The 27,969-nt window shown below is 33.4% G+C and overlaps 1 pseudogene; it reads left to right on the top strand.

The window, feature by feature from the left end:
• Positions 1-11,467: 11,467 nt before the first annotated feature.
• Positions 11,468-11,567, top strand: LOC122122076 (annotated as a pseudogene).
• The last annotated feature ends 16,402 nt before the right edge of the window (positions 11,568-27,969 follow it).

The following is a 27,969-nucleotide window of genomic DNA, read 5'->3' as shown; positions in this document are numbered from 1 at the left end:
TTTGGGTGCGTAGCTTGAGAATACTCAAAGAGAAAGCCAGGAATGGCGTGAACAGGCTGAGAACACTCAAAGAAAACTACAGGAATGGCATGAACGTGAGGAAGCTAAGCAAAGAGTAATACAGGAATTGAGAGAGCAGGATGAGAACACACAAAGATTACAAAAGGCATGCATGGAATCCATGCCTGAGGGAAGTCAGGGAGACCACAAAGGGAATGCTGAATGGAACCCAACAAAAGGAATGGGAGTCCAAGGAAACCATAACCAATCAACTAAGTGATTTGAGAATAAACATTGAACACCAAATTAAGGAAGTAAAGAAGTTCATACAAGATCTAAAACAAAGCTTCAGCAAAGAATTTGAAGCCGTCAAAGCTGACCACTTAGAGGGAAAAGAAATAAAAACAAAGTAGAAAGACTTGACAGCAGGTTAGACCATGCAGAAGATCTAATCTCGGAGATTGAAGACAGCCTAGTTATTTTAGAGAAAGAACATACAACCATCCGGGACAAATCCAAGAAATATGATAGATCTATCCAAAACTTGGAAGACACCATCAGAAGGCCTAATCTAAGGATAATAGGTTCTGGAGTACCTAGGTACAGAAGTTAATGGTCTAGGTAATTTGTTTCACAGGACCCTAGCAGAGAACTTCCCAAACATGCAAAAAGATAGGCCTATTCAGAAATAAGATGCTTTTAGAACTCCAAATAGACCAGACCAGAATAGGACATCCCACCGTCACATTATAATCCACACAGGATCAATTCAGACCAAGAAAAAGATCCTTAAATCTGTCAATGAAAATGATTAATCACCTATAAAGGGAAACCAATTAGAATCACCTCAGATTTCTCAGCAGAAACAATCAAAGCAAGAAGAGCCTGAAATGATGTATGCCAACCCCTATAAACAAACAACTATCAATCAAGAATAATGTACCCAGCTAAACTCTCCTTCATAACTGAAGGCCAAATAAAAAACTTCCATAGCAAAGAAAAATTGAAACAATACATCTCCACAAAACTAGCCCTACAAAAGATTCTTAAAGATGTCCTACACTCAGAAAACCAACAAGACCACAATAAAGGCCAAGAAACTGCACCCAAACTGAGAATCCAAGAACCATAGAAAAATCCAGTTTTTGTAACACCCAAGAAGGTGGATAACATGGCAGGAACTCCCTAATACCTCTAAGTCCTATCTATCAACATTACCGGACTTAAATCTCCAGTTAAGATTCATAGACTGTCTAGTTAGATTAAAAAGCAAGATCTTTCTATCTGCTGCCTTCAGGAGTCACATCTTACCTATAAAAACAAACATTTTGAAAGTGAAATTATGGAACAAAATCTACCAAGCAAACGATCCCTATAAATGGAGGGAGTTGCTATCCTAATATCAGATAAAATAGACTTCAAATTAAAATTTGTGAGAACAGATAAAGAATGTTGCTACATACTAATTAAGGGATCTCTCCTTCAGGAGGATATTACAATTCTAAATATCTATTCACTAAACAACGGAGCACCCAAATTTATCCAAGAAACACTACTTTTCCTCAAATCCGCAAAAGATCCAAAGATATTAATTGTTGGGGATTTTAACACAACACTCTCTCCACTAGATAGATCAACTCGGCAAAAACTCAACACAGAAAAAGCTGATCTAATCAATTGCATAGATCATCTATATTTAAGAGACATCTACCAAATATTTCACCTAGCAACATCAGGATACACGTTTTTCTCAACAGCACATGGAATATTTTCTAAAATAGATCACATTTTAGGCCACAAAGCAAACTTGTCCAAATTCAGAAACATTGAAGTTATACCTTGGGTTCTCTCTGACCACAAGGGAATAAAATTAGAACTCAACACCAAAAGACATCAAAGAAAGTCCGGTAACACATGTAGGCTGAACAACAAACTACTGAACCATGAGTGGGTCATGGAAGAGATTAGAAAGGAAATTCAAATGTTCATGCTATTCAAAAAAATGAACACACAAATTACCAGCTCCTCCGGGACACAGCCAAGGCAGTACTCAGAGGTAAGTTTATAGCTCTGAGTTCCAACATCAACAAATTTGAGAGTTCTGAAACCAACAATTTAATGAGACATCAGAACCTCCTTGAAAAATAACAGCAAGATAAACCCCAATCCAGTAGATGGAAAGAAATAATTAAAATTAAATCAGAATTAAATGAATTAGAATAAAAAAAAGCTATATAAAGAATCAAGAAAACGAAGAGTTGGTTCTTCGAAAAAGTTAACAAAATTGACAGACCCTTAGCAAATCTTATCAGAAAAAGAAGAGAACACACCCAAATAAATAAACTCAGAGATAAGAATGGAAACATCACCACAGAAACAACCAAGATTCAGAACATTATAAGGCAATACTTCTGAAAGCTTTATGCTAATAAGTTTGAGAACTTGGCAGAAATGACATTTTCCTAACAAATATTGACTTGCCAAAACTAAACCAAGATGAATTAAACCAGCTTAACAGGCCCATATCAAGCATTGAAATAGAAACAGCAATAAGAGACCTCCTAGCTAGGAAAAGTCCAGGCCCAGATGGTTTTACAGCGGAATTCTACAAGGCCTTCAAAGCAGAGCTCACACCAATACTTCTCCAACTCTTCAATGCAATTGAAAGAGAAAGTTCACTACCGAACATGTTCTATGAAGCCATCATAACCGTCATTCCAAAACCTGTCAGCGACTCATCAAAGAAAGAGAACTATAGACCCATTCCTTTGATGAACATTGATGTAAAACTTCTCAACAAACTTTTGGCCAATCGACTTCAACAATTCATCCAAAAAATTATACACCACGATGAAACAGGATTCTTTTCAGGATGGTAATCCTGGGTCAATATTCGCAAATCAATTAATACTAATAATCACATCAACAGGAACAAGGATAAGAAACACATGATTGTCTCAATAGATGCAGAAAAATCATTTCACAAAATCCAACACCCCTTTATGATGAAGGTTTTGGAAAAATTAGGAATCCATGGAACATTCCTCAATACACTAAAGGCTCTAAATGACAAACCTAAAGCCAGCATTATACTTAATGGTAAAAAACTAAAGCCATTTCCTCTTAACTCAAGAACAAGACAAGGATGTCCACTCTCTCCACTTCTCTTCAATCTAGTATTAGAATGCCTAGCTACAGCAATAAGACCAGACGCAAACATAAAGGGGATCCAAATAGGGAAAGAAGAAATAAAACTCTCCCTCTTTGCAGACGACATGATCTTGTTTTTAAAGAATCCCATAGACTCCACTCCCAAATTACTGAAGCTGATTCAAAACTTTGGCAAAGTAGCAGGATATAAAATTAACCCCCAAAATCAATGGCTTTTCAGTATGCCAACAATGAGAAAAGTGTGGCTAAAATTAGGGAAGCAACTCCATTTGTAATAGCATCACAAATAATAAAATACCTAGGAATTAACTTAACCAAAGAAGTGAAGGACCTCTATGATGAAAACTTTAAAAATTTGAAAAAGGAAATCAAAACAGAATTTAGAAAATGGCAAAAACTGCCATGCTCCTGGACTGGAAAGATTGACATTGTGAAAATGGCAATAGTTCCCAAGGCTATGTACAAATTCAATGCGATATCTATCAAAATTCCAACTTTATTCTTCAAGGAAATAGAAGAGGCACTCCAAAAATTCATTTTGAACAATAAAAGACCCTGAATAGCAAAAATGCTCCTCAATGGAAAGAACACTGCTGAAAAATATCAATACCAAATGTCAAACTCTACCATAAAGCCATAGTAATCAAAATAGCTTGGTACTGGCACAAGAACACACCTCAGGACCAATGGGATAGAATTGAAAACCCAGAAATGAACCTACAGACCTATAGCCATCTAATCTTCGATAAGGGAGCTAAAAAAATAGAATGGAAGAAAGACAGCCTCTTCAGTAAATGGTGCTGGCAAAATTGGTTAACTACTGTAGAAAACTAAACCTAGATCCTTATATATCAACCTGCACCAGAATCAACTCCAAATTGATCACAGACCTCGGAGTCAAGCAGACACTTTGTAAAGATTACAGGATGGAATAGGAGAAACGCTAGTTCTCCTTGGCGCCCGCCGAAATTTTCTTAATAGAGACGCGGAAACACAACAAATCAAAGAAATGTTGGACAAATGGGATTGCATGAAATTGCAGAGCTTCTGCATGGCAAAGGACATAGCTAGCAAGATCAATAGAAAGCCCAAGATTTGGGAGAAGATCTTCACTACAATGACAATGGACAATGGCCTAATACAATGGACAAAGGTCTCATATGTAAAATATACTTGGAACTCAAAAAGTTAAATCCCCCAGCAACAAATCCTCAAAGAAACAACTGCCCAATAAATAAGTGGGCTAAAGTCTTAAAGAGAAACTTCTCTGAAGAAGAAAGAAGAATGGCCAATAGACACATGAAGAAATGCTCAACCTCCTTAGCCATAAAAGAAATGCAAATCAAAACAGCATTGAAATACCACCTCATCCCAGTTAGATGGCAAAAATCAAGAACTATAATAACAACAGCTGCTGGAGGGGATGTGGACAGAAGGGAACCTTACTTCATTGTTGGTGGGGGTGTAAACTTGTTCAACCACTTTGGAAAGTAGTATGGAGGTTCCTCAAAAGACTCCACATAGAGCTCCCCTATGACCCAGCAATCCCACTTTTGTGCATTTACCCAAATGTTTACAAACAAGACCACACTAAAGCTACGAGCACAACTATGTTTATTGCAGCATTTTTTTACTATAGCTAAGATATGGAACCTACCCAGATGCCCCTCAGTAGATGAATGAATCGAGAAAATGTGGTATATATACACAATGGAATTCTATGCCTCCATCAGAAAGAATGACATTGCCCCATTTGTTAGGACATGGAAAGATTTGGAAAAAATTATATTAAGTGAAATAAGCCAGGCCCAAAGAAACATAGGTCCCATGGTTTCCCTTATTTGCAATATCTAGTATATGTGTGAGTCAAGAAGAAAAAGTAAGATAAGGTGATGTTAGGAAAATTAACCCTAAGATATGTATTTAAATGTTTTTTTTCCTTTCATGCCTTTGTTTCTAACGCATTTGTAAGATTATTCCTTTGTTGCATTTTATGCCCCTCCCCCACAGTATAACCCATGCTTTCACTGTATTTGATGTCGGTATAATTTGTGGAGGGGAAGGGGAAATACAAGTCATTTAAATAAGGATACAAATGGACCCGTTGCAACAATTAGAAGTAAAAGTTGTCATGTCTAAAATGAACTTTACAACTTTGGTGGGGGTGAGGATTGCATGGGGGAGCAGTGGGGGCTGGGAAGGGAGGGGAGGGGGAAACAAAGGAGGAGGCTACAATGCTTGGTAAGAAATGTACTCGTTATCTTGCCTATGTAATTGTAAGCCCTCCGTACAGTATGTTCACAATAAAAAATAAATAAATTTAAAAAAAACAATTGCTTACTCTTGAGGAATTAATTATTACAGATACTTCATAGTTTTATCTTCTACCTGAATGTGGCTATTTTTGTGTTGACTTCTCAATTTGTAACACCCCATTGGAAACGGCATCTATTGCAGAATTTCATAATATGCAAAAATGTACTGTTTTGAATCTCTCAGGTATGGAATGTTGAGAATGAAAAAAATTAGTAGTTATTAGTCATAGTAATTTTGATGAACACATATATTCTGTCCGCTTAACAACTTATTTAATTTTGAAAGTTATGGGTTTCCAAAGCATTAAACTGTTTTCTGTTTTATAATGAGAAAGTACTATTGAAAAACTTGGCAATATATTATGAATATATTGTCTAGTTGGATAAAATTCACGTTGATGACCCTCTGATAAAGAAGAGGTAATTAATTCACATTAGATGTCAAATATTATTGATTTTTAAAATGTTACTACATAAAGAATAATATTTACTGTGCCAATAGAGTGAAATTACATTTTATCCAGCTTATTTTTTCAATTTTATTATCAAATTGATGTACAGTGAGGTTACAGTAATTGTAAGGTAGTGAATATAAAACATTTCAAACTTGATACCCCTCCCTCATTTTTCTCACAGTTTTCCTTCACCCCTTCACCCCTCACAAGTTGTAATGTACATTTCCAACATATTGCCTTGTGAGTGTAGCTACTGCATTGGTTTTCTCTTTGTCCTTTGTCTCACCATTTTGCTTTTCCTCTTCCATTCCTATTTAAGGTAAATGTATTCACAATACAAAATCAAATACAGCAGGAATGAACCATAGGGGAAAAACCCAAAGAAAACAAATCACATAGTTCATCAAAAACAACAACCACAAATAAAAAATCTGGTTCTATATCTTGGAATTAATTTTGCTTAGCATCAGCTTTTATGGTTATATATAGGCAATACAAAGCCACTGGAAAATAATAGCTGCATGGACACTATATCATGAAAACAGCATGTTAACTTTTTGATGGTAAAGGTGGAATTAGGATTGGTCAGTTCGCGGTTCTGATAAAGGAATTTCAAGAATTTTAAAGTTTTGACAGGTAAATTTGAATTATTAAAAATTTTAACAACTTAGCCTATTAATAAAAGTTAAAATTGCCTGGGAGAATAGGTTTTCATGCAAAGAAATCCACGGAGACTTAGTAGAGAGGGAGCAATGTGGGTGAAGATGGCTCGTTTTCACACTAGACAAACAAACCTCAGAAATCTTGCTGTAAATCCTGTAGGTTCCTTTGGCATTATTTTTACCCAGGAAATATATTCTCACTGTGTAAAACAAGGTTGTATTGGAATTTAAATTCAAAGTTCTTAAAAAATAAGACATCAAAATTTGTGAATTGACCTTTCATTACCAAACAGTAATTCTCTGAAAAAGGTAATTTGGGTCAAAATATTTAGGGAGAAAGTGCCCTCCAAAATGAAGAAGGTGTTGGGTTTACAAATTTCTGTTTGTAACACTTTCCACAATGTCGTTGCATGTGAAGCAGTGAAACACAGAAAAAAATCTGATTGGATACTTCAAACTAATGATTTCACATTTCTAAGTGACTCACAAATAATAATATCCTTATTAACATGAGATAGTGAAGACTTCTCTTATTACATAAGCTAAAATGTTTTGGGTTCAGAAAAGAATTGAGCAAATGGAAAAGGTAAGAAAACATTGTTCTTAGAAGCCCTAGCTAAGTGTATTGGCTTCAGCAGTGAAAGGAGGCCAAAATTTTATATAAATTGTGTTAATATTTTTACTACGTAAAGTGATTTTACAGAACCTATTTGGCTCACTAAAACACAGAACAGATTGAATGAAGACATGAAAATAAATTCCACATCCAAATGAGGCAAGTTAAAGAGTTTTAAAAGAGATATCACGAAGATGTAGCAGTGGTGGAGCCCGTATAGTCCTTCAGCTTCACTAGACTTGAAGCCAAGATGCTGTGATTAATTGGAAATCAGGCAAGAGCTAAGAGGAGGACATAGAAGCAGGATATAGAAGCATTGTCTTTTTGTAACAGACACTGTCTTCTTAGGTATAGGTGATTTAACTCTACTCTCCTCCATACAACTTGGTGAACAAATGCAAGACCAAGAGAAAAATGATCTATTGAAATTATTTTTCATAGAATAAGTTAATTGTTCCTGATATGGTATCTAAGGAGAGTCTTAAGAGAAAATAAAAGTGCAGTATTTTTCAGTTTCTCAAACCATTTTCTTAGCAAAATATATCTTTGAGGTTAGAATTGATTGAAACAAAAGTGATGGAGTCCTTATTTTTGTGGGCACTTTAGACACAAGAAGACTTTTAATGTAAAAGAAAAAAACAAAAAATACAGCCAAATATTTGTGATCACAGCTTCTTGGACTGTTTTCTGGAGACAAAGTTTTACATTAGATTTCTTCTCATTAACATAGATGTTGTTTCATGGCAACCAAATGCAAGAGGCAAGTTTAATAGACTCTCTTGGCCAATTAAACAGCGTGTAAGATGAAAATGGCAAATAATATTTAATGAATTACTTTGACCAATTACTTTGCCAGAAGAAAGAAGGAAAAATATAATTCAAAATCAATTGACTTAAAAGTATAAAGAACACGTAGTGAAGAGAGATTAGAGAAAACATAAAGGATTATTTTCTCTCCAGTGGAGTAATGGGTTCTTGATCTTGTTTCTTGCGTTCTATCTTCTCAAGGTATCAAGTGTGTCTCACGACTGGATTATCCAGTTCAGACAGAGAACTCGTTGAAGCAAGATACTAGTTGCAGCAGATGTAGGTGATTTATATAAAATTTTAGACATTCTATTTAAACCTGTTCAAAATTCTCCCCTATCCCAAACTTCCCTCTTTGAACAGATTTCTTGGTTTTCCCAAGACTACCTTTCATTAACTGCTTAAAATTTTGAGAGGTCATATTCATACTCTCTAGAGATTGCTAGTTGGTTGTTATTTTTGTGTGTTTTTGTTTTTTGTTGTGTTTTTGAACTGAATTTCGTAAGGTTATGCAAGTGTGTGACAATTAAATATATCCATCTAATTGTCCAATGCTCTTGGATCAATATCACTCCTTCCATCATTCTCAACCAACCTTTTCTCCAAGATTTTTTTTTCAGATTTACCACTTCCTTTATCTTATGTGTAAATTGTGTATTCTAGCTGTACTTGGCCTTGTTCATTTTTCATTCATTCTATGTCTTTACTATAATTGGGTTCTGGTTTCAACTTCCTGATAGTCATCCTGTTAAACTCTCTATTAATACTTTGAAAGGTTTAGATACATTTGATGGAGTTTCCATCCTGTATATGCTTGAACTGATGTCAGCTTATATTTCCATAATTCACTCATCTGCAGTAACAATTTGCAAGACTGGAGATATGAAGCACGTAAACATGATTTTATTCTCATCCATTTGGAAGATTAACCTTTAGTAAAAAAGAAAGTTAAAAAATGGCACAGAATGTATTCTTAACTACCAATTTTTATAAATGGCTTTGTAAAAAGGTGTGATTGTTTTATTTTACATGGGATAATATTTTCTACTACCTATAAGTTATGGAAAAAGAAGATAACTAAAATTTATTCCTGTAGAGGAATATGATAGAAATAGAAGACAGATTTTATGTTTGTCACATCTCTCATGAGTACCCATATTCAAAACTTAAAGTCATATTTTTTACTATGTTAGACAGATAGGAAAAACATAATATTACATATAATAAGACAACTATTTGTGACATTTTAAAATGTACTTTATTAAATGATGACATTTACTTTATTAGCTAACGTTTTAGTTTGAAATTTGGGAGGCTGATCTACTTAACACATTTCTGGACGGCCCCTACTGAAAAACAGAAATTGTGGGTGGTACTATTTCTACACTTTAATGAATGGTTGAACGTGTTTGTTATTAGTGCTGGGTAAATAATTCAACTCCATTGTAACTTGTTCTCTACCCTTGAAAAACTTGTAATGTCACTAAGTATCATCTACTTGTCTATTGTTATTTTGGCGAATGTCATTTTAAAAATTTAATTTGAAAAGGAATAACTTTCAGGAGATTAAATGTAGATTATCATTGGTTTGAGAGTGACATTTTTATACCACAGAACCATGTTGTACTGAAGTCCCAGTGTTTTGAAGCACTAAGGATCTTCTCAATATTTTTCTGAATTATATTTGAACTCTAAGTAAAGTTTTCTGGGCCTTGGTAGACGAATTATGGATCTATCCTTCCAGGAACTATTTTTTGGCCCACTTATGCTGTACTAAAATCTTTCATTAATCATAGGGAGGGGTATTAAAAATAATCTTATGACACTTTGTGAACTTGTTCACTCATATGGGCTGGTCATATGTAAGTTGAATGTTTGAATTATAGTACTCACTCTCAAATTTTGTGATCTCATCTTTCAAGTTGCATTGCATTTCTCAATTGCTTACTGCTAATTCCTGCATCTCAAGAATTGGGGTCCTGAAATATAGGAAATGAGAAATTGAGATGGATCTTCAATTACTTTGTGTTGGCATGTTGCATGAACCTTGGTGAGAAGCCTTGACCTTGTCATCTGATGATGCAGGTAACTGGGATCTGGGATCCTAGGACAGAATAGCATTTTTTAGACATCTTATCAGCAAAATTTGGGCATAATCAGTAGGAATGGTTCAGAAATATGTAGAATAACAGTTTGGAACCAGCGAGTTAAAACAATAAACAGAGAATCAAGGTAAACTCCCTTATAGATTAGAGGAAAACAACATTGTTTTTTAACCATGTGAATTCAGAAGACCACGAACATTTAGAATGTATCACAACTTTATTCCAAAGACATTGCGTTGGTTCTTTATCTAATGTACATTTTAAACCTAAGTATTTATATTCCAATTCTATTTATTGGAATAAATATATATCAATTTATTTGTGAAATTATCAACTAATTCTAGTACGTTTCACTGTGTGAAATATAAAATCAGCACATATAAATATAACATATATAACTATATATAATATAAGAAAAAGACACATATTTTACATTGTTCTGTTGTGGTTACTGTATCAAAGGCAACTCTTTTTTATAGTATTATTCCATTATCTCTACCTCAGTGTTTGATAGAGTTGGACCTTAAGCCTGACCATCAGCCTGGAGGCAAGAGAAATCACTGTGATTAAAACATTACTAATTTAAGGGCTAATAATGAGGAGAAAAATATGGACTTCTCTTGCAAATATGAATATATTTGGTGATAGAAAGGCAGTAGTGTAAGTTCCTGTCTGGTTGGATGGTAGACAGGCCAGGACATTAAATAATCATACATATGAACAATTTTTTCACCTTCTTGGTTTTAGCTACTTTTGAAATGTTATATATATAATGGAAAATTATATTTTGATAAAATACCTTCTAGTCTGAACAGTTCTGTCTGAACTGTTCATCTCTCTATAATCCCTTGTTACTAAGATTAGTTTTGTTCAAGTAAGACAATCTATGCTCTCAGTGTAAGATATTCTGATTGGTCTGTTCCTACATGGAAGAAGAGTAAAGGGTCAGGTAGACATTTGTGCCAGTAAGACCTCATTTGGGAAAATGTCAGCTGCAGAAGGTGAGAAGTAGCTCTTAAGCAAGGCTTACTTTGAATCCATTAGCTCCACAAAGCTAATTCAGTTGGATAAATAATACTTGAAAAAGCCAACACCTTTGTACTTCACTATAAATTATTGAAAATATGATCAAATTCCAAATGAAAAAGACTTAAAATTGTCATTGATAAAAAATGCAAATGTGAGCAATCTGCTGAACAATATAAATTTTTTCACTATTCACAGAATTTTAGGGAAATAAGATCAATAGCATTGTTAGGAACAATAAGGTTTCCTTCTTACAAGTAGGCACCCATGGATATATGCCTGTATAAAGATTGCATCATTAGGATACTACATGCTTCCGCAGCAGGTCTACCTAAATTACAACAATACAGAGATTAACATGGCACTTGCACAAGGATGATATGAAAATTTGTGAAGTATTCCGTAGTTTTCATTCTTCAGATGCAAGAAATGAAAAACAGTTATTAAAAAGTTGATTACAAAATAACAAGTGTAACAACACACGTAATTCATATTATTAAATTTAGTTTGATATCAATGTATTAAATCTTCACCTCAGAAAGGCGTTTACATAGCATAACCTTTACAAAACTTTTGAAATTAGACAACATTGTCATTTTATCCCAAAGAAAAATAATATTAGGACCTAGGAAAAAAAAGGAATCTTAAAATGTTTCTATATGGAATACAATCTGAAAGGACACATTAATGAACCTATATATTATAAAATAATATAGAATTCAAAGTATATCTAGGAGAGAATAAAATAAATTATGAACATTATACAAACATAGAATATAGAGTATTTTAAAATATTCTTTTTCAGACAAGCACCAGAAATACTTTAGTTTCTGTACTACTCATTTCAACAGATAAGTTAAAATTATTTCTGATTTAAAAATCACAAACTCTGCAGAAATCATTATACATGTATACAAAAACTCTTGAATACATTTGACACCCATTGCAGGCAATTCACTTGGAAGAATTCCACGGAATTCATGAATTTTTACAGTACGGTATTGGTGTTGCCAGGCGCTGGTGGCTCACTCCTATAAACCTAGCTATTCAGGAGGCTGAGATCTAAGGCTCACAGTTCAAAGCAAGTCTGGTAAGGAAAGTCCGTGAGACTCTTATCTCCAACAAACCACTAGAAAACTGGAAGTGAAGCTGTGGCTCAAGCAGTAGAGCACTCACTTTGAGCTGAAGAGCACAGAGATAGCACCCAGGCCCAGAGTTCAAGCCCTATGACAGACCCCCCCCAATAAAATAAATTTGCACTTATTTGGATTGTGGAAATATTTTGTATGGACACGAAGGATGGACTTGCATTTTTGAAATTTGAGAAACTTAACCCGACCATTAGGACTTACGAGAACAATTTGTACAGCCTTCTACAATTTCATAGAGGTAGTGATGCATACTTATCCTTTGGGCAATTTCGAATGCAGTTTCTTCTAAGTTGTTCTTCAGGCCTGGTTTTATATAATGGTTGAACAGAAGGAGATCCAGCATATCTTTGCTATCTCAATTCTCAGCAGCAAGATGTAAGGGGGTCAAGAGGCCTTTAGTTTGGGCATTGGTATCTGTATCATGATGAAGTAAGAAAGATGCCATTCTGTTATTATTCTGTATATATGCACTGTGCAGGGGTGTCCAGCCCTCTACAGTTATTGCATTTGCCACTTGAGCCACCAACTCACGGACAATGTCTAAGTGTCCACTGTAGGCTTCCTGATAAAGAGGGGTATACTCATCGTCATCCCTAGTATTCACATGAGTAACCTTTTTGGAAAGTAGTCTCTGCAATTGATACCATTCCTCACTTTTTCATCATGTTCCGTGTCTTCATCAGAATTGCCTAACCAGAGACTGAGCGCAAGTGGGAATGAGGTGTCCATGTATTTCCCTAATAGTTCACGTTGGTTGAACTGTTCAGAAAAATCCAGTGAATTTATTTATGATTTATTTTTCCATTTTTACTATTCTAAATTATTCTAACTGGGGAGTATGGAATTGATAGAGAGCAGAGGAAAGACCTCCATTTTCAAAGGTACAGACTGATAATATGGAGCAGTGGTGTCTTCATGTGCAACTTATTCTAGGAATGAGAAAAGATGAAATAATGCCTTCTGTATAAATGCTTTGGAAAATGGAAGAGCAGAAAGTGAAATGATGCAACCAAAAATATAAAAGCAACATAAATTAGGATATTTATGGAGCAATCATATTATCTATGAGAACCATGAAAGAGAGAGAGGAAAAGAGAGACAGATGTGCAATGACCTAGCTAGCCACAAAATGCATGCCTCTGATTAGAGGCAAGAGCAAAGATGGAAATAGAATTTATGTATTTACTTGAAATTAGTAATTGCATTTTTAGTAGCCTACATAAAGAGACATAGCTTTGATCAAATTGCAGACAAGAATCTAAATCCTTGATAATTCTAGTAACAGATCTGACTGAAATCAGTTGAATCACACTTTTTCTGTATAATGAAGGAATAGGTCCAGGCTAGGAAAGCAGCTAGAGAAGGCAGGCCAAATGTATCTGTGACAAAACTTTGTGGAAAATGGTATTGAGGATTACTTACTGTTGATCCACTTGCACTGGAAGCATGATTCTCAACTATTGCTTACAGATCCTCAACTATTGCTTTGATAATTATATTCTTCAAGAAGAAAAAGTGGGATTTAATTGTTAGCAAAGTACTACTAATACATTTTGACTTCTCATTAAGCACCTTCAATCATCAAAAACACATTAAGACAATAGACAAGCCTACTTTTTTTAGATGAAAACAAGTGTCTTTGAAAAACAAGGAATTTAAGTTGTCATGCAAAGGACTTCGATTTTACTACTGCATTATACATTTTTTCTAATGTTGGGTACCAATAAATAATGAATCTATTAGAAAGCTCTTAAACCTCATATGTCAAATCATGGGTTCTCTTATACTATATTATGGTATTTTTTATGTATGTTCTTAAGAAGAAATTTAAATTACTAACTTGAATTTCTGACAGGACAATATCATCACTGTAAATCTTGCTTCTATACTCTCAGTTTTAAATTACTATTTAAGTATGTGCATTAGATAGGTATAGAGAAAAAAGTAGAAGCCACACTGGTGGCTCCTGTCATTAATCCTCGCTAATCAGAAAGATGAAGTCTGAGGATTGCGGTTTAAAACCAGAACAAACCAAAAAAAAAAAAAGTCCATTAGATTCTGATTTGAAAGAAACCAACATAAGTTAGAAATGGAGCTGTTGTACAAGCAGTAAATTGCCTTGAGAAAACTCAAACAAAAAAATAACAAATTCTGGGACAGAGCCAGGCCCTGAGTTCAAACCCTAGTATTAGCACCAGGCCACTGAATTAATTAGGTAATTAATTACTTAAAAATACATTAAGTGGTCACATGTGGAGGGGCAGGATATAACACCCGTAGTGACTGGATTGTGTATTATTTTGTAGCAAGGCAAATTATCATTTGTACTAATCACTAAGATTTTATTTGAACTTTTTTGTACAATAAACCATGAATTTTGCATGCATGTGTATGTGTGTACATGTGTGCACATATATGTATGTGTATATGTGTGCATGTGCTGTTGCAATGTTGCTTGCCAATGTGGACAGGGTGAGGCTAAAAAGAGCTAACTGTGTTGCAATATTTTTATTATCATTGTTCTGTCATGTCATTTCAGTTGAACCACCCTTCTCTACATTTTATTTGTCAAATAATAACATCATCAAAATCAAAGCATTTACAACATTAAGTTAGATAAAAGAGATCATTTTCAGCTCTTATTATATGTTAGGTGAGAAGATACATACAAAATTAGGTAGTAAATTATTGCTGTAAGATGACTGTCAGTACAAAAGGTGTATTTGACCTGTTAAATTGGTTATACTTTTAAGATATGCTCATTGAGTGAGTTTGGCCAACTTGACCGAACAGGTATTATTCTCTGCTTATTCCTGGATAAAGTCTTTCCGGATTTCTTTTTTTTTCTGGGGGTCCGTTCATGGGGCTTAAACGCTAGGCCTGGCTCTGTCTCTCAGCTCTTCAGCTCAAGGCTAGCGCTCTGCCCCTTGAGCCACAGCACCACTTCCGGCTTTATTCTTTTTTTTCTTATGTGGTGCAGAGGAATCGAACCCAAGGCCTCATGCATGCAAGGCAATCACTCTACCACTGAGCCACCTTCCCAGCCCTCTTTCTGGATTTCTGTTGGAAATAACTTTCTTTGAAAGATCATATCTATTCTCACTAAGAGATAATCAGCTCCATATTTATTACAGTTGAATATCCCATCAGATTGACTGAAAATCGGTACTGTGGATATGCTTATTAGATATTCATTTCAAAAATGAACGAACAAACAAAAAACATGTGTCTTCTCCATATTGTGGATGTATTTGAATTCGTTTTGTACATGCAAAAATATCTTCAGTAATGGCTCTTTTGTGAGAGTAACTACAGCAATTTTAATAAATAAGGCTTTCTAATATATCTTTCAATAAAAATACCATCCCAAAGCGAATCTTGCAATTTCTGAAAAGCCTTTGACTATTTTAGTATTATTTCAGTTCATTGACTATAGAGCTAAAGATATTTCTGAAATAAATATTGTTAAGAGCTGAAAATGTAAGTGGGTATATAGGCAATTTATGCAACATTTTATGAAAATCCAGATTTTATGAAACTAAATGAAATAGAAAAAAAGAATGTACCTGAATTTGGTAAGCTAATTAATTATTAGTATAACTTTGTTTTCTATTAACACAGTCCTTTTAATGTAGATGCTGCAATTAAATTATTTCCTTTGTTTCTCTGTACTTCAGTTGTTTTTAGAATCTTTGTAGTTATAGATTAGGATTAATCTTGTGTTTTGTGTCCTACTCCCCAGAAAATGAGTTATTTTCAAGTATTAATAGTTTATAATTGAATCTTCAGTATCATCAGAAATTTTTTAAAATGCAGTAGTTTGATGACTTTTTAAAACAATTGTATTCACAAGTTGGAGAGTCTTTAATTCATGCTTAGGTCTTGGTGTCTATGATTTTTACCCTCTCGTTCCTAACATAAATTATAGGTCAGGCTGCATTTTTGCATTTATGAAAGGTAAAATATTTATCTGGGGTCAAAGGTGATTTTTATATCAGTCTTGCTTTAATAGTATTTTAAAATAGTACATTTCTCTCAAAATTTTGGGTATAAAACGTAATCAAAATACTTGTAATGGTAAACAACTTAGGTAAGTTACAATGTGGAAATGATTGGTCCATAAGACCTTCAGTCTGTTTACATTAAGAATTGGACAGGTCATTCTTTCAGTAAGACTGTGTTAAACAGAGATGTGTTCCCCAGACAGTGCAGTGTTGAGTCATGGGATAGAATATGATTTCTCCTATTTTGAGTTAGAAATCAAGAATATTACACTTTAGCAGTTCCTTTCACCAGGGAGGTATGAATTGATTATGGACTTGGAGTTTTCATATTACAGTTACCTATTTTCTAAAAAAGATAAACTGAAGTATTATTAGAGTGTACACAATAATTCTGGGAAATTTTCCTAGAGTTAGTAGACTAAGTGCTGGTATTTTAGTCATAAAATAGAATGATACATGGGAGATGGGCTAACACTTACCATGTGTGCAATGTTGTACTAGTAACTCCACTTTAAATTATGACTTTTAAATTGTCAATGCTAGTATGTTTTTCCAAAATTATATATGATAAAATGTGATCCACCTTCTATGAAGGTTAGCAATTTTTATTATTATTTTATTGTTACTTTATTGTTATTTAGAATTTTTCCACTGTCTTTCCACTTCCAAACACTTGTGTTCGTTATTGACAAAGATTTTACTTTGCTTCTTTTCTCTCTTCATTCTTTTTCCCTTAGAGTTTACCTATTCTTTCTCTTATTTCTTTGGAAATTAATTATTATATTTCTATTAGTATTTCTTTCCATTGTAACAGGTCTATACAATGCTTTATTTTCTATTTTATTTTTCCCATGTTCTCTGCCTCCCAGTCCAAACTATTAGGTGGATTAAAAAGTAACTTGATTCAGGACACTTTGATTATTTTCCTCATTCTCTTCTCTGACGTTTTTCTGTTCTTTGATCCACAATACCAATGATATACAACTCCTATGTGGTCCATCATTCTATCACCTCTCACTCTGCTCTGTTGTACAGCTCAAGTCATTATCATTCAATTTTATGCTATAGAGTTTTTAAATCTTAACTCATTCCTAAATTAATTTTATTTGCTTCAAGCATTTTCTAAAGACATTTTTCTATATATAATATCTGGGTTCTTGTGTTTTCACAAGGTGCAAAATATGAGTGACTATCAAACATCTAGATATCTCAGTAGAATATTGGTACATCGGCTCAATAGACTCATATGTAAATTCAAGGAACAATCCTGTAAAATGATGTAGCTTGAGCCCTCATACTATTTTTGAATCTTATTACCATGTTTAGTAATGAAGACAACATAGGTTTACTATAATATCAGATAAAAGAATGTAACAGATTTGTCAAAAATAAATTCTTATGTGTCTAGGGAAGTTGAGTATTTCTTTATATGTCTATTGGCCATCCTTCTTTCATCTTCAGAGAAGTTTCTCTTTAAGTCTTTAGCCCACTTTTTTATTGGGATTAGAGTTGTTTCTTTGAGAATTTTTCTTGTGGGATTTGGATTCAAATGTTTTTTTTTTCTTTCTTGCGATTGTTCTTAACATATTTTAAAGATGATTTCTTTGTTGTTTGTATGTCCCTCTCCCCGGTATAATACCTGTTTTCACTGTATTTGATGTTGGTACAATTTGTGGAGGGGAAGTGAAAAAACAAATCGCTTAAATAGGGACACAGGTGGACAAGATGATATGTCGAAAAAAGAACTTTACAACTTTGGCCTGCTGAGGGGCAGCAGGGTTGGGGGTGGGAAGATGTGAAAGGATGCGAAGGGGAAACAAAGGAGGAAACAACAATGCTTGATAAGAAATGTACTCATTACCTTGACCATTAATTATAAACCCTCTGTATGGTATTTTCACAATAAAACAAATACTCAGTTTTATGGTCAATAGATTTTGAAAAGGATCCCATGACTTTATGAAATAAAAATAGAATCTTATGGTTATATTGGCACTATTACCTCCCTCGATTTAAAGAGTGATCTTAGACTACTATCTCAATCCTTATACAAAAATTTAAAATAAAAAATGATTATCAAACTAAATGTGAGATGTAAAAACCTATAAAAGATTAATGTAAAAATTCATGACATTGGATCAGTAGAATCAGTAAAGATTTCTAAAAAATGACATTGAAAGCATTAGTGGTAAAGAAAAGCAAGAATAAACCGTATAATATCAACTGATAGCCTTTCATAATTCAAAGGACACTATAACAGGAGTGAAAACATATCCAACAGATAGAGGGCACATATTTGTTAATGCTACCATGATAACGTTACAATGATTATGTATTTTTATATCTTCTAATGATATATAAATTTTTCCCCGAATGGGATATTTCTTTACAGAACATATGTAAATTGATAGTCAATAGGAAGAGCATATGAAATAAGCTCTTCTTTAGTATCTAAGAATAAATAAAAAGAAAACTCACTAGTATGACCAAAATATAAAAAATGACTCAAAATATAGTACTGCATTTGTGGAGAAACTGATATACTCCACATAGCAAATCGATTTGTATAACAATGCAATCATTTTAGCAAGCAAGTTTTTAAAAGGTCGAAGAGAATTGCATAGGATCGATCCATTACACTTCTATGAATGTATATAAAGAGAAGTAAAAACTTTTTTGGACAGGGAGTGTAGGTCATTGACAGTGCACTTGAGTAGTATGTTTCAGACCCTGGATATAATTCCACAAACAAATTTTGAAAAGGCATACTATAAAGGATGTATGCTGGACAAATTCCTGTAAGTGAATTTTATATCTATTTTAATGTCTGTTCTAAAATTTACAGCATTTCTAGTTGAAGAAATGCAAGTTTCTGAAAATTAGGCTTGGAAAACCTATGGTTGTACAATTCACTTCCAAAGCACTAAAATGTAAACAATAAAAGGAGATAATATATTGCAAGTGAATTACATGTCAGCAAAAAAAAAAAAAAATTGTTAAAAATACTTCACACAAAATGCAGAATACCTAAAAAGATGCTTTTGGTGTTGGCTAAAAACTTTGTAAACTACAGTTTTTAAAACAAAGATGTGATTTCTGTTTATTTTGAGGGTTTTTTCTTTTTCTTTTGAATTTATAAATGAATGTGAAGGAGGAGGCTGCAATGCTTGATAAGAAATGTATTCATTATTCTGCCCATGTAATTGTAACCCCTCTGTACAGTATGTTCACAATAAAAAAAATAAAAAATATAAAAAAATGTATGTGATAACTGTAATACCTAGGAATTATGCATCACTTCTAAGTAATTGATAACCTTTTCTGGAAGAAACTTTTAGCAAATGACAGAAGACACAAATCTATGCATCTGTATTTTATGAAAGCCATATATTACTTGCTCAATCCAATTGCTTTTCTCTACTTTGTTAGGGAAAAAATATTCTCAAGATAAGAGCCAATAGCAGTGAAAAGAAACAAAATACAAAATCATCTTGATTTATTTGTGAAAATAACAAATGAATTAAAAGAATTCCACTTAAGGGAATCCAATATAAGCATATATAAAGATATGCCTGGATGGCAACATCCATTGAATTTTTGAAATTTTAATTTCTATGAACATATGAAAACTAGAACAAGAAAATAAATTTATTTTTTAGAGCAAACCAGACTTAGAATAAATTTCTTAATTGTTTTGAATTACAAAAGAATTGATATCTTTCCTTTGGAAACATTTAAAAATGTTTACCACTTATTATAATTCAAATACCAAGCAAGAGTACTTTTATATAATCATTACAAATATCATTTTATTACTATCATAATATAGAACAAAAGACCCGCCCCAATATACTACCTAACCTTATTCTTAATTCCTAATCATTACCTAACTATCTTAAATAAACTAAGTAGTCACAATTTTAACATAGACGTAAACATTCTGTACTTTTACTTAACATTTTTCCAGGGGCATGTATTCATTTTTCTAAGAAATGTTCACAGCAGTTAAAAGATGCTTTTGTGAAATTAATGTGATACATTTTGTTTTTGTTGTTGTTGTTTGCTAGGCCTGGGCATTGTCCCTAAGCCTTTTTATGCTCAAAGACAGGACTCTATAATTTGAAGCACAGAGTTAATTCTTATTTTTAGTGGTTAATTGAAGATAATCTAACAAGTACTTTTCTGTCACTGGCACTTGGTTTGAGGTATTTTTTAATTTTAATTGTTTTAAGATTTTTGTTTCACTATAATGTTCATCATTCTACACATAAATTTAGATATATGTATAAATTTCTGATGACAAATAATCTTTAAAAATGTGTCTTTCTACACATAACATATATATATAAATGTTATGTGTAATATATATATATATATACATATATATATATATATATATATATATATACATATTTCTGAAGACAGACTCCTTCTAAAATGTTATGCTACTATTTTTTACCTTTTTCATTTCAGAGATACAAATCCTATTTTTCTAAAGGTTTCCTAGAATAAAATATTATTTCAAAAGAAAGTAGAGTTTATTACTTTTAAGGGAATTTTAGATATACACATGATATTTTAGTAACATTACAGTATAATACTTGAAAAAGTTCTGTCCAAACTCTTAATTATTTGTGTAGTGAGGGGGAGAGAGGAAGTTAATTCATACTGGTCAAGAATTTTCAATACTTCCAAAAACTATTCCATAATTTGTTATAAGCACATAGTCGAGCTACCTGATATGGTTTAATTTTTTCTTTGTTTCTTTATTTGTTCTAATTTTTAATATGGACGCAAACACAGTGATAACATTAAAATTATTAATCAAAAGACAAATAATAGCAAAATCATAGACACATATCAGACTTTCAATAATTAGCACTTATGAAACTAATAATTTTGATGAAGAGGATGATGACCACAGTGTAGCATGATAACAAAAATGTTGTGATTGAAAAGGCAAAAATTTTAGACATCTTTGAATCTAGATTTCCCACATAGAATACATAGTTATAAACAGAGTTGGATTACGTGCATTAATAATAATAGGAAAGTTTCAATATCAAGAATATAGGGTTTTATTGAATGACATTGCCCCATTTGTTAGGAAATGGAAAGACTTGGAAAAAATTATATTAAGTGATGTAAGCCAGGCTTGTACAACTCATTGTTACAATGGGTCATACTGTATACTTGTTTCAGCATTTTGTAATTTCCCTTCCCCTACTCACATTAGAAAAATGTATATGCATGATGCAGGTCGCCGACAACAAATATAGTGAAAACAGGAGCTATACCATGCAGGAAGAAAATAGAAGAGAAACCAAAAAATCACATACTAAATGTTACATACCTTAAAAAAATATCAAGAAAGAAACAACAAATTGTGTCCCTGTCTTGGGGTCCGTTTCACTTAACATCATCTTATAAGGCCATATGTACATGGATAATGTTTTAAAAGCCATTTAAGTTCCAAATGTTCTCATTACGAATTTGTCTCTGAAACACATGTTACCTCATGTCGAAAGATGTACTTGTGCTATTTCAATGAATCCACAAAATGTTCATTTTACCTGGAGAAGCACCATAGATTGTTAATGTAAGTAAATGTGAGGAACTGTCACTGGAAGTGGAAACTGATTCCAAGAGAGGAATTGAACATAGAGAAATGACAAAGTTCAAGTTAATTTGTGCTGTCCTTTTAATGGTATAAGAAAAGAATCCAAGACTTGAAGGAAACTCTGTCCCTGACTTGTTCAAGTGTGTTCTTTACTCATAAAACTTGTCTGTAAACTTCTAGTTGAGAGTATTATAAAAGGAAACAATATGCCATTTGAAAGCCGGCATAGAACAAAAGGAAATAATTTTGTTTTAAATGTGTTCTACTAGAAATAAACAAAGACATGGAGGTTTTAAAGTGTTTTATGCATTGATAAATCACTCCTGAGATGATTCTCCTGTTGCAGGAGACAGTGATCCATTCCTTTAGTTTGGTCCTGAGTTCTCCATAGCAATAAGGATTCCAAAAAGCAGGATCCAGTGAGTAAGATCAGCAAAAGGAGCCTTTTTTCAAACCTGTGCTTTAAGGATGGTCCCAAAGAAATATGTGGATTTTTTCATTTGCTTTTTGTTTGTGTAGTTTGTGCTGGTTCTGGGGCTTGCACCCAGAGGGTGGACCTTGTCCCTGTACAGGTGTCTTTCCTGGCCACCTGTCCCCTAAGCTAGTACTCACTGCTTGACCCAAAACTCCACATCTGGCTTTTTTATTGTTTAATTAAAGATAAGATTTTGACAGCCTCTCCTGTCTGAGTTGGCTTTGAACTGAAAGAGAAAGAATGACAATTGACATCAACTGTAAGGACTTCTCTTTTGAAACAAGAAATATTAGATGAAGTTTATTATAAAGCTAATCTTCGACAAATTTTAAAAGAAGAGAATATGACCAACAAAGAAGCAACAACTTCAATAACTCAGCAAAAGTAGGTGCACTGAATCATTTTTCTGCTTGGGAAGATTACTTTTGTCGTTGTCGTTTCTTTTGGGGAAACTTAAAGTCATATTTGCATTATTTTGTTGGTCCTGGGGCTTGAACTCTGATCCTGGGTAGTGTCCCTCAGCTCTTCAGATCAAGTTGAGCCCTCTGCCACTTTAGGTACAGCACCACTTCTGGGTTTCTGGTGGTTAATGTAAGATAAGGATCTCAGGAACTTTCCTGACCAGGCTGGCTTTGAATCACAATCCTCTGGTCTCAACTTCATGAGTAGCTAGGATTACAGGTGTGAGCCACCAGCATCTGGCTTATATTTGCATTTATGTGCACTTAATGACACTATGTAGACAAAGAATGGACATTTGAATGAAATGATGACATTACAACTTTTCAGAAAAATTGAGGTAGCAATAAATATGTCCTCCTTTTCCATGTTGTTACATTAATGACGCATGAGTTATGGACTCTTACATTAGCATCCACCCTCTGGTGTCTGCGTATGTAGACTTAGTATCAGAAATTGTTCATAGAGAAATAGAGAAAGACTGAGATTTTTAGAATGCAAAGGAGATCAAGTATGAAAGAACAGCATAGAAGGATAGACAACTTATCACAGAGACTAAGAACTAACCTAAGTAACTAGAATGCTAAAGGCAATGAGGAATAAGCCTAGTTGATAACTAGTTCTTCAATAACCAAAAATGGTTCTCTCCAACAGTTTCTAGTATAACTTAGTTATTATTATCATTTATTCCTTCCATCTAGATTTATTCGTTTTCTTCTTTAAAAACTATTAATTAGCCTCTGCCTTTTTGATGCCATGATTTATCAAAAAGATTTCCAAATCTCACTTAGACTACACTTCTGATTGTGATTAGCAGTGACCACTCAAAAGCCTGGAATCTTTGAATTTCCAGGATTAATCTTCACCTGATATCTAAGCACATTCTTGGCATTAAATGCCGTGATCTGTTAATACAACTTTTTTTTTTAAACACACTATTCTAATACAGGTAAAGTAAATGAATTAAGAACTATTGTTAGGTATCAGTTGGAATAAGCAATTATATATTCCAAGTATGGGGTCTTTATTTTGTATTTACTAGCTAAATGACTTTTTTGCCAGTCCTGGGGCTTGAACTCAGGGCCAAGAAACTGTTCCTGAGCTTTTTTTTTCTAAAGGCTAGAACACTACCACTTGAGGCACAGCTCCACTTCCAGTGTTTCTTTGCCTATTTATGTGGTACTGAGGAATTAAACCTAGGATGTCATGCATGCTAAGCAATAACTGTTCCATTAAGCCACATTCCTAGAGCCCTAAATGACTGTCTTTCTTAAGTTGATATGTTTTTTACTGTGAAAATAACGTACAGAGGTGTTACAATTTACATGAGCAAGGTAATGAGTACATTTATCATAAATTATTGTTGTCTCTTCCTTCCCCTTACCATCCCTGCACACCGATCCCCTCACCCCCGGCAAAAGTTTTGAAGTTCATTTTTCAACATTATGTCTTGTACATCTCATTGTTGTAATGGGACATTCTTAAGATGCCATTATTTTTCATTCTGTTACTATGTATTGTAATTTAGGCCAGGTGGTAGAAAAGGAAGTGGAATACAATACTAAGTCTAGTAAAGCTGACATTCCAAACACATCACTAAGGAAGTACAGTGTTAATACCTGCCGGACTCATAGGGCTGATACATGTGACATTATTATGTAAAACACTCTTAACCGTCATCTCCGACATCCATAACATTCTGCTTCCATTTCCAAGGTCAAGAGCCAAATATCTTAGCCTTTTTATTGATAGAGTGTTTTGCCTAGGAAGGAAGAAGCAGGACGTGGAAGGTGATGTTGGAAAAATATATATATTGGCTCCCTGCCCACATTTTTTGCATTTTAAAAAAGTGCTACTGATGAACTCCTACTTACATCTAATTGCTTATACTGTCTGTACAAGATTAAGATAAATGAAGACATCTGTTCTGGTGGATAACCACATTTATTAAAAAAATCCATTTCTGGAAAAAATGATACTAGATAAGTAAGTATAAATTATTGTCTATATAATGGTTTCTTTCCCCTTGCAGAACGAAAGGTAATATTGAAATGATTACTCCAGCTTTCTTTGAGATTTTTTTTATTGTGAGAATACCATACAGAGGAGTTACAATTACATGGGCAAGATAGCGAGTACATTTCTTATCAAGCTGTCTCAGTATCAAAATGTTCTCTAATTCCTGTAATATCCAAGCATAAAAGTCATGATTTGAAGAGCTCAGTAGTTTTAGAAACAAAGATACATAATAGCTTCCATCCTGCAGAGACATATGATAGTAAGTATGATTGTATTATAGTAATCTTTTTCCTATTTATCTCAAATGTTGCATATCTTGGCATATTAGTCTATGTCCTGAATCAGCTTCCTGTAGGTGAGATTTACCTCTACTCTGCAATGTTAAGATGGGTCATGTGACTTACTTCAGCTTACAAAATTTCACAACCAGAAGTTGTGAAAGGCTATTTCTGGGGGAAGATTTCCATCTCATTGTCTCTAACAGCTGACATGTTATTCCTTAGCTATAAAAATAGAATATTTCCAGAGGGAATCTTCTTTCAACTTATATACTAGAAGATTACAGCATGTGAAATTGAAGCAAACTTCAAATACAGCCTCATATATGTAATACAGACAGAATTAAGCTAATATTAGAATATGATATTAAGATGTTAATTTCTTATCATTCTTGATTACCTTTATGATAGTTGACTACAGCACACCAGAATTTAATAAAAACTAAATAAGTACTAAACAAACAGGTAACATTTCTTGTTTGATCCTATTATATTTTTTTAATAAATACACATTGTCCATGTGATCACTTGTAGGTTTATCTTTTTCTATAGGTATCTTTTTTCTATAGGTTATCATTTTCTTTTTCACTCTAGAGCACTGTATCTATTATCCACATTCATTATCTAGACATTGTGATTGAGATGAGGAAGAACAAAATATCTAGATTTCTCCTTCTCTTTTCCTCTTCTCCTTTTTCTAGTGTGAATTCTCATTCTTTCTCCAAATTATCCTATTAATAAAGGAAGAATGACACACTGTGGATATCAAGCAAAAGGCTTCAAATCAAGATTTCATTCTTTCAGATACAGTTGAATAAATCAGTGTGGCTCAAGGAAGAATAGAAACATAATTTTTTTCTCTTTCTTCCTTCCACCATAGAGTCTGAACATGACTTCAAATATCTAATAAGCCATTTGGCTTGGTTTAAAAATATAGTTAGCTAAATAAATAAAAATTTTTAAATTTTAAAATAAATTTTAAATAAATAGTAATTTGTTGTTTGCTTTTGGGAGGCATGATATAAAACTGCACTAACACTGTGTGAGTTGAGAGGCTAAATTTTATCAGAATCTAAAAACAATGAAAAATAGATGATTTTAAAATAAATATCTTGGAGGTACATTTTATTGTAACATAGCCACAGAGACATATTTTCTTTTCCTCTCCACACTGATTCAACTTCAATAAACAACTCATGTAATTCAAATACCTGTGTTTCAGTCATAGTTAGAAAAAGACAACCAGTATTGGGTGGTGCATTCTTTAAAAATAGCAGTCATATAAATATTAACCATAATTCAAAAATAATAACAATCAAATGCTCTTGAAAAGAGATTGTAAGCAGAATGTATAAAATGATAGGGCCAGAACTGCTTCAGGAGCTGCTCCCTGGCATTTAAAACATTGTCATGTACTATGTTAAAACATTGTCATGACAATGTTTTAATCATGATTAATTGCTTTCAGGGACTACTTTTTTTCTAGTTATATCTCATTGAAGAACTATATTGTTCAAAATTAATGAAAGGATAACAGGTTATAGTAGAAAGAATTTTCCACACTCATTGTGTTAGGTAGTAAAATACCTTTCTAAAATATCGTTGTCCACAAATTTTCAATCTCTCAAATGTAGATTTGCATTATATGTGTGTGTGCTTTAAAATAATCACCTTTCATTACCCAAGGAACACAAATTTGAATAATTATCAGATGGGAGAAGTATAACTCAAAGGGGTATATAAAATCCCAGCTGTTGTTCAAAAGGGACATCATTAGATAAGAAACATCAGAAAGATGTAAAGGGTTGGGAAGGTGTCTCATTGGTAGAGTGCTTGCCTTGCATGCATGAGGCCCTGGGTTCGATTCCTCAGCACCAAAGATAAGCAAAAAGAAAAAAGCCGGAAGTGGTGCTGTAGCTCAAGTAGTAAAGTACTAGCCTTGAGCTGAAGAGCTGAGGGACAGAGCCCAGGCCCAGAGTTCAGGCCCTACCACTGGGCCCCCCCCCCAAAAAAAAAACAAACAAACAACAAAAAAAAGAAAGATGTAAAGATGCTACAGTAGAAGATAAAGGAAAAGACAGCTACTCAGATTCTGAATTTCTGGAAAGTGGAAGAGGATGTAAATGCCTTTTGCACTAGAATCATCTAAAATTATTTTAGCTCTGTAGGTGGCTTGATTATAATCTTGTGAGTCTTCTTTTAGATTTTTGTTCTTTAGAACTGTAAAATGATAAATACGGATTATTCAATCCAATTAACTTGCAGAAATTTGTTACAGCATATTTGGTTTAGTAAACTAACCCAAGGGCATCAGCCGTTTCCTGATGCAACTACAGAGTCACCACATATCCTAATTTCTGAGAATAAGAAAAATGTTGACACCAGATTTGTACAAATGTATGATGTACATATAACTAAGGGCCTTGCATTAATGAATTCTTGAAATTCTAAATAATATTTAAATAAGAATCTACCTATCTTTATTTTCACATTTGGGGATCACTAAGTACAAAGTTAAGTAGAAGGCTAGGATAAGAATATGGATATGATCCCTTATTTTCAATATCTAGTATATGTCAGAGTTAAGCAGAAAAGGTCAGATAAGGTAATGTTAGGGAAATGAATTCTAAGATATATATTCAAAAGTTTTTTTTTCTTTCATGCGATTGTTTCTAACACATTTATAAGATTATTTTTTTGTTGATTTGTATGTTCCTCCCCCACAGTATAACCCCTGCTTCCACTGCAATTGATGTGGGTATAATTTGTGGAGGGGAAGGGGAAAAACAAATCGTGGACCCATTGC

Source organism: Dipodomys spectabilis, unplaced genomic scaffold (genome assembly GCF_019054845.1).
Source record: "Dipodomys spectabilis isolate Male_0828 unplaced genomic scaffold, ASM1905484v1 ptg000203l, whole genome shotgun sequence".
In the NCBI taxonomy this organism is placed as follows: domain Eukaryota; kingdom Metazoa; phylum Chordata; class Mammalia; order Rodentia; family Heteromyidae; genus Dipodomys; species Dipodomys spectabilis.
This window is presented reverse-complemented; position numbering and strand designations above follow the sequence as displayed.